Here is a 7,926-nt window from a genome sequence, read left to right on the forward strand (position 1 = left end):
CACAGCAGTGAATTCGGAGACGTTCATTTTGCCCCTTCTGGGCAGAAACTAGCTTTCCCATTTATATTCTAATGTCACCGGTGTAAGCTTGTTCACCAGTTTGGAGGGGTAGAGTCTGGTGAGAAGGTTTCTGTTTGAATAGGTGGTGCTTGACTGCTCCACACTGTCTTTTAAGACTATTCATCCTTATTGTCTGTCTTTCAACAGCCCGAGTGAAGTTGGCACAAGCTTGCATCATGTGCTGTATCTAATTTGGCAGAAGCAGTCACATGTCCATAGTGTGATCTGTATCAGATTTGTACGGCTGAGTCATCTGGTATCAATTCTTGTGGAGCAAAGGCTCCGTAGCTCCATAGCTGCAGATCCTCACATGTTCCTAGAGCTCCCGTTCCCTTCTTGTAACTCATTTTTCACAGTTCTGCTGTAGCCTCGCTCCTCCAACATCTTCCCAACTTATCCAATGCCTTTTCTGTAGCTCGGGAGCATCTTTACCCAGACACACATGTCACCTCATCCTGGACTCAGCAGCCCAGTAAGTCACAGCTCCTTTCATGCGTGGCGTCTCCACAGCCTCATGTGAAGGGGCTGGAGAAAATTGTTTCTTATCAAGGCACTTCCCTCTCAGCTGAAAACCGCTGTGCTGGTCATCGACCCGCCACCCACTGTGACTGCGCCTGGCTCCTTCACCCTCAAGATGTAATGAAAGACAGCCAAAGGCATGCCCATGGTTTCAGAAAATGGAGGTGGAAACAGTACATTGGAGCCAGGTCAGTGGGTTATCAGCCGAGCTCTGACTGAAGGTTTGTCATTTTTGTTGAAGCAAAACCTAACTTTGCCGATGAAGAAAAGGCTTATTAATTTTGTTTTTAATAAAAACACTGCTGCCTTCTTTGGTATTGATTAGAATTCCAATCTTATTGACCAAATAGGGTGAGCATTTTAGTTGTTGGTGAAATGCAATGGATACTACTTGGAAAAATAAAAAATACAGCTTAGTTGAGTTAGAAACATTTATAACTTATTGTTTCCTGTGTCTGACTTGTGCTCTGTATCAGTTGTGGCCGTCTCATTATTATCTCTATGTGGCCTGTTTAAGCCAGTTTCTTTTGCACTTGTGTTAATGCAGTGGAAATACCATGATCTGCATGGGCTGGGCATGGAGTTTGCCCTGGTTCCATGTTATCTGCATGTGACTCTTTTCCGTTCCTATCTCTAAGACCCAGTAAAGGTCTTGATTATCCTTAAGGAAAGGTGTTGTGCCGCCTTGTATCTGGATAATGATTTTATGATTATTTTGGTTTTTTTTTTTTATGCCTTCAGCTTCACTGCTTTTCCAGCTGCAGTGGCCAGATATTCCTGCAACAGCATGCAGGGGCTGAGGCTACTTACACCAAGGCATACTATCTCTCTGCTAAACCAGCCAAATAGTAAGACAGCTTCAAAAGTTATCTCCATATATCCAACTCAGTTAGGGGGTACTTTCAAAGCAGCGAATTTGGAGATATTCACTTTGCCCTTTCTGGAAAGAAACCAGTGCTCACATTTACTTCAAAATAATCTCTGTTGTGTAGATTCCCATGGGATCAAGATGAAGGATTCCTGGGAATTGCTGGTGTTTCTGTTTTTATTTTGTGTTAGACTCTGGATTAAAATGTTTTAAAAATGGTGTGAATCCTGAGTTCCCCAAGGCAGAGGACTGTTATATACTCAAGTCCTGTATCAGCCCACTATGTAGCAGTATGCCAATGTCTCTTCTCTTGGTTATCACCAGGGTACCAGTTTTTCAGTTTTGTCCTACTCTTGGCATAATAATTGGTGCTAGGTTCTTTTATTTTGTTCTATTATTTTATTCTATTACCATTGCAAGTATTACATGTTCAACAAGGCCCCTTGCAAGCCCTGCAAAGAGCAAGCCGTATTTGCCTAAAAAGTGAATTGGATCTCCGTATTTCTGTTCAGAGTCCAGTTGGAGCTACACATCTTTGTTTCATGTATTTAATGTACTCAAAATGCACTAAATGATAGTTTATAATATCATTATCAACAGTTAAAGACATTATAACTTCAAGAAATGAAAAGAAAGTACAGCCATATGTGGAAATGCTTTATTTTGTGCACTTTTAACCCTCACAATAGTTCAGCTGCAAAAATAGGGACAACAACAAGTGTCAGGGAGAAAATCTTATGTCTGCAAAATCATTTTTCAGCTTTCCCTCCAGTGCTGTCATGAAAGAGCACTGCACTATTTTGATGGTAAATAACAACTGAGGACTAATTTATTTTTCTTCATAAAATTATTTCTTGAATTGGATTCAAATGTGTTCCTTATTACATGGTTTGATAATTCAGTGATGCTTTCCCCCCATAACATACGAGCTGATTTAAACGTTCACTCCCAAACAGCCTCAGGCTTATTAAGAACAGTGTGGACTGAGTATGGATTAGGTTTAAAAGTAATAAAAAAGTAGACCTGTTGGTTAGGTGAAAAATTCACTATCAGATTCCTGAGTGCAGCTTTCTTTTCATGTGCAAACTGCATTAAATGAGGCATTTAATTCAACAAATCCATAGTTCTGATCCACCAGAAATAGAGACTGGGTTAGTTCAATTTGTAACAAACGATCTCCATATGATCAAAGTCCTGAGAGCTGATTCCAACATACTGCTTAAATTAGTCTAACACCGAAGTGTTTGGCTCTGGGACAATATTTGGAATGTCTTACCAGAAGAAAAATTCCTCTGCACACATGGTTCCAATATCTGGGAATGCCAGCCTTGCTTTTTAATGGGCTGACAGGGAGCCTCCGTGCTAACTTTCTGACTCCAAAAAGTTCTTGTGCTGTCACCCGCAAACCAGCTTGGATAATTTTTCCTTGGCTTCCTTATTAAAGCCTGAATGAAGGGATTGTGTGGCTTTCTTAATGTCACTTGGTCTGCTTGCCATAAATTCAAGCACTCATGATGAAAGCTCCACTTATATTTCGCTGGGAAATGGAATCAAGGAGAATGCACCCTCATTCACAATAAATAACTAAAGTTGAGTTATTAAGTGTATTTCATATACCGGTGCCTTATTACATCAGCAGTTTAGATAATGGCTTCTTAAAAATACTCCTCTACTGAAATCTAGGAAGAGCCGGTTGTACATAGGCATCCTGGTGCATGAAAACCAAACCAGCGGCTAGAGCAATAACTTAGAACTGTATTAACAAATATCAAATATTTACATTTTTACATGCTGCTGTCCGTTTAGATTAAGCAACCATAGCAATAACAGCAGTTAGCAGTGAGGGCCGTATTTGCTTGAGCCCTGCCAGGGAATTCTCAGCTGGGATTGTTTGTTTGCTTTGTGCAATGAAGACTTAAGCTGTTTACATTGTAGCTCCAGTTTTAGAGAGTGCTAATTATGCTCTGCTGTTGAACCCCTCCATTTCTCAGAACCTGCTGTCCTGCAAAACCACTTTACATCAGTCTTGGGGAAAGCAATCTGACTTATGGCCGGCAACAAAGGGTGCTTCAGTGTGTTATAACTGGGTTTTTTTTTTAATGTGGTAAGCGGCACTAAATGGAACTTCATGCCTTTAACTCCACTTGTCTTTTTCTTTCTTTCTTTTTTTTTTTTTTTTTTTTTTTTTTTTTTTCCGAAGGAAAGGACAACATTTTCAAAGTCCTTGGCTGAATTTCCTCTTGCAATTTCACTGCTTTTTATGGAACTTCTTAATGTGAAATTGGCTGATATAATTCAGCCAGAGGGGTCTGTCTGTCTATTTACATACATTAAACATGCGTATCATTCTTTATATTTTCCCCCCATTATTATACGTGCAGTGGAATGTAATAAATTGACACTCACCCAGGAACAGACAGAGCTGACAGTGAGTAAATGCCATGATTAGCATGTTATTGTTATAACTTTGCAGTTCCTTCCTGATTAGTTAAAGTATATGTTGAATGGCTATGAAATTATTTTTAAATCTGTGCTAAACATTGCTTGATATTTTATAACAGCCAGAGTGGGAGAAGGAGGCAGGATGAAGGATGAAATTTTGGCATTCAGAAATTCAGCAAACCCACTGTTTTCATGGTAACTATTCTGAACAGGTGGCTAAGTAAGACAATTAAACAGACTTTAAGAACAAATTATAATAGCAGTCCATTGTCTGGGATCATTGAAATGGGCTGTGTGGAATCTCTTCCCCAGAGCCGCCTGAATAATGAAAATCTATTTTTGTATAATTTTATTGTTTTCCTATCCTCATTGAATGTTCAAAGGATCTCACTCTTCTTCCCCCCCCCCCCCCCCCATTAGGGGTGGATGGATAGGAAAGGAGAGAGAGTGCTTTTTCCAGATTTTTTGAAAAACGGTGTGATCTGATGAAAAAAAAAAAATAAAAATATTAATATGTAAGAACATATTTTCCTTCAAGCAAAACAAGAGTTTGCTAATGAATTTTTGTAACTATTTTAGGAAGTTTTTTTTTATTATAAGTTGAAAACACTCAATAAATTTATAGACATGCATGAACAAAAGCTCAAAGTTGTTCTAACAGAAATATTTTCACCAGAAATGTGTCTGGCAAAAGCCAGGAAAGAAAGTGCGAAATATGAGAGGAACCGATAGTAGATCTTTATGCTCTAGAGGAGGGCTCCAGTGATGTAGGGGCCTCTCTCCAGTTTTGGGGAAAGTCTATCCAAGGGTTGGGAGGATAATGCCCTAAACCATCTGCTTGAGCTAGTTTAGCCCTCTCATTGGCAGATCTTTCACTTCAGTGGCATAGCTTTAAAGTTAAGACAGGACCTGACAAGTTTTGGGCTGTAACTAGTACTGTCCAATAGAGATCATCTCCTCTGAATGGTCTTGTTCAGTGATAAGCTGGCATTGATTAAAAAACACACTGACGACTGACAATCACTATATTAAGGGGAGGGAAATAGTAAATTTATGTCTTTTCTTTCTTTTTCTTTTTAGATCTGGGACAGAAAAGAGTTTTCTGAAATGATTTCAGGCCATTGTATAACAACAGCTCCGAGCTGCCATGTAGGGCTGCATTTGAACTGCTGACCTAGGAACAAAATAAATTATGTGTAGGCTGAGGTATGGAGATGGTGTGTGACAGAAGAATAGTGCTCAGAAATGGTTTTCATGAGATTCTGTATTCATTTAAGTAATGTAACTGTTTAGCCAATTTATTCATTAGACAAGTTCCTTTTTAACTGTCCTAATACACCATTTAGCCTAAGATGGCCTTCATTAGTTTATTAGATATTCATCGAGAGAGATTTTAGCATAAATACAGTTCCAAAGAGGATTACCACCCAGGGAATCTATTCTTTTAACCTACTTATTCAGCTATCAAGTATTTGTTGAAATGGACTTGTATTTACTTAGTTTCTTTAATGAAGTCTAGAAAAGCTTTTCTGCAAAGGGAATATTGTTTTGTCAAAATTAGCTTACTTAAATAGTTTTCAAAGCAGTCTGAGAACAAAGATTTCAAAGCTACAGCTCCAGCCTAATATTTACTTTTTACACTGTACAGTAGTTTAGACTTGCCAGAAAAAAAATACACTTGCTTTTTTGTTTTGTTTTGTTTAAATTTCTCTGCTTCTAGTTGTGAGATATATATGTCATTTCTAGGGGTATGGAACTAATTGAGGAATATGTCCTGCCCTTGTTGAGGTGAACAGGGCAGATAAATAAAAACTCCATTGGACATAAATCTCCTCCACTAACATCAAAGAAACAGGATCCTGCTAAGTGTATTTGTATAATGCAGTAATTTATGCAAAAAGCAGCTTTTGTCAGCAATGCAACAAAGCAGCTTTGATAAATGTCCCCTAATTTATTGTCATGTATCTCAAATCAAAGTAAAACATTTACAGCCTGCATACTGAAGGAACCCAGGCCCAGGGTACTTAAAGAGTTTCTCTCCCTTTCCATCTCTCCCCTTTTTTTTCAAAAAAGTACAAAAAGCTAAGTTGGGCAAAAGGTTAAAAAGGATCTCTTTGAATGCTAAGTACTTTATACAAATTATGGTGAAAAATAATAATGAAGCTGCTTAAAGAATGACAGAAAAGCCTGTACAAATTCAGATTAAAAAATCCGCTTAGCTTTTCTCCTATGGGTAGTGTTTGATGAATCATAATGTGGACACTAATTGTGTTTTACAGGGGCAATTCCCGTTTCTCAGGTTCTGAAGGAATAAAACAGTGACTGTTTGGAGTCAGTGTTTCCCTTCCTGTCTCGCCTATGGATTCTTCTGAGAAGCCTCTTTCATATGCGTGGCACATTCTGGATGTCTGATCAAGTGGAAGTTGCTGGGGGGTATTTTTATTACTGACTTCGGGCAGGAAAATCGCACCCTAGAAGAGGAGAAGGCCTATTGTGCCACAAGCTTCATCCCCACTGTTGGGGTAATGGAGCTGTGCCAAAGGGATGATGGTACTTCTGTGGTGCAGAAACATGTTAACTTTTCTTCCTGCTTCTTGGGAGAATTATTAGACCTACTGGTTTGACATAGATAAGTAGACTACTTGGCCTCGCATCATCATGCATTGCACAAAAATTGTACAGAGGGCTATTTTATAATTAGAGGATAGCATGAATGGATATGGCTGATAAGGCACAGTCTGAAATGGGCTTGACATGATGTCTGTTAGTGGTGTTAGATGTAAGCCCTGGCACTGGCACGCATGCAGGAGCTGTTGTGCTTGTAGCCAGTGGTTCAGCCCTGTCCCCCATCAGGAAGTCCCCCCAGGAGCACTTCTCCAGCTGGATGCTGTAGCTCCAGCTGAGCACTGAGGTTTGCAGCTGAGATTAGAAAAGAAAAATCAGCTACCAAGGTGCTCCTCACACCTTCAGGGCGGCTGCTGAGGTTGCAGGAGCTAGACCAGGGAAGGCCTGAAATCAGCTTTCTGGTGGGAGATGACAATGCCTATCAATCAGATGGATAAATTTAAACTGCGTGGGTTTCTCAGTCACCCACAATGTCTTTCAGCTAAAAAAACCGAAAGAGATATGGCTTCTCCTCAAGCCCCTTTGATATTTAGGGGGAGCGATAAATTAAGTTCTGTTTCAGCAGAGATCTAGCATGGCTCCACATGTCATTTTGCTTCAGAAGTAGACAGCGTTTCTATGTTTTTTACTTAGAAAGCTCTGTTTATAATAAAACAAACATACAGCTTCAGGAGTATAATATCCTTTGAGTGAAGTTATTTCAAAGTGTTTTACAACCCATCTGGTAGACTGACTATAACCATCAGGCATGTTCTTGGAGAAAATGCCTTATTCACACAGATAGTAGTACGGTTCTGGTACTGCAAACCAGAAGAATGAAGCTTTGCAAAGCCAGACCTGCTGCACCATAAAACAGAGACATGGAGTTCACTGAGAAAGTGAAAAGGAGCAGTTGTTAAAAAAAGAGACTTTTATTTTCTTATATAAAAGTTCTGCCTGCTGGGAATGAGTCTGCCTCTCCCAGCACCAACTCGCCTCTTGAAAGAACATAAGTCATCTGTACTATGGAGTAATTAATTGTAATTTCTTATGCATGTCTGTCTTTGTTGCTGTTATTGTTAAGACGCATTATGATTATAAGTTAATATATAATGATTTAAGTTAATATCATAATTACTAGGTTTATAATTAAAATTTTGTTAAAAGTATTCTGCAGCTACAGTCACTCAAATGAGAGCTGTTCCTGTTAAAAGCATCAAAAATATGCTTAATAAAGCTAATCATAATTATTATGAATGTACTGTTTGAATCACTGTAAAGCCCAGAGGCCTTTGTCAGGTGTAAGGCTCAAGGGGATAGTGTCTAGGAGCAGGTGGTTTTAAAAAACAAAAGACCAAAAAAGCCCCCAAACCGCACAGCTACCACCATGGAAGACTCCATCATCACCACAGGGTCAAGCAGAGTGTGATGCC

General features: G+C 39.2%; 1 long non-coding RNA gene across 2 annotated transcripts; it reads left to right on the top strand.

The window, feature by feature from the left end:
• The first annotated feature begins 745 nt into the window (after nt 1-745).
• On the top strand, nt 746-7,630 carry LOC136005504 (uncharacterized). 2 transcript variants are annotated; one of them, XR_010608794.1, is made up of 3 exons: nt 746-767; nt 4,970-5,095; nt 6,169-7,630. It is a non-coding gene; the product is annotated as an uncharacterized LOC136005504 (long non-coding RNA). The 2 variants fall into 2 exon arrangements; XR_010608793.1 differs by lacking the exon at nt 746-767 and adding an exon at nt 4,069-4,084.
• Nucleotides 7,631-7,926: the final 296 nt, after the last annotated feature.

The sequence above is a fragment of the Lathamus discolor genome, chromosome Z (genome assembly GCF_037157495.1).
Source record: "Lathamus discolor isolate bLatDis1 chromosome Z, bLatDis1.hap1, whole genome shotgun sequence".
NCBI classification, from domain to species: Eukaryota; Metazoa; Chordata; class Aves; order Psittaciformes; family Psittacidae; genus Lathamus; species Lathamus discolor.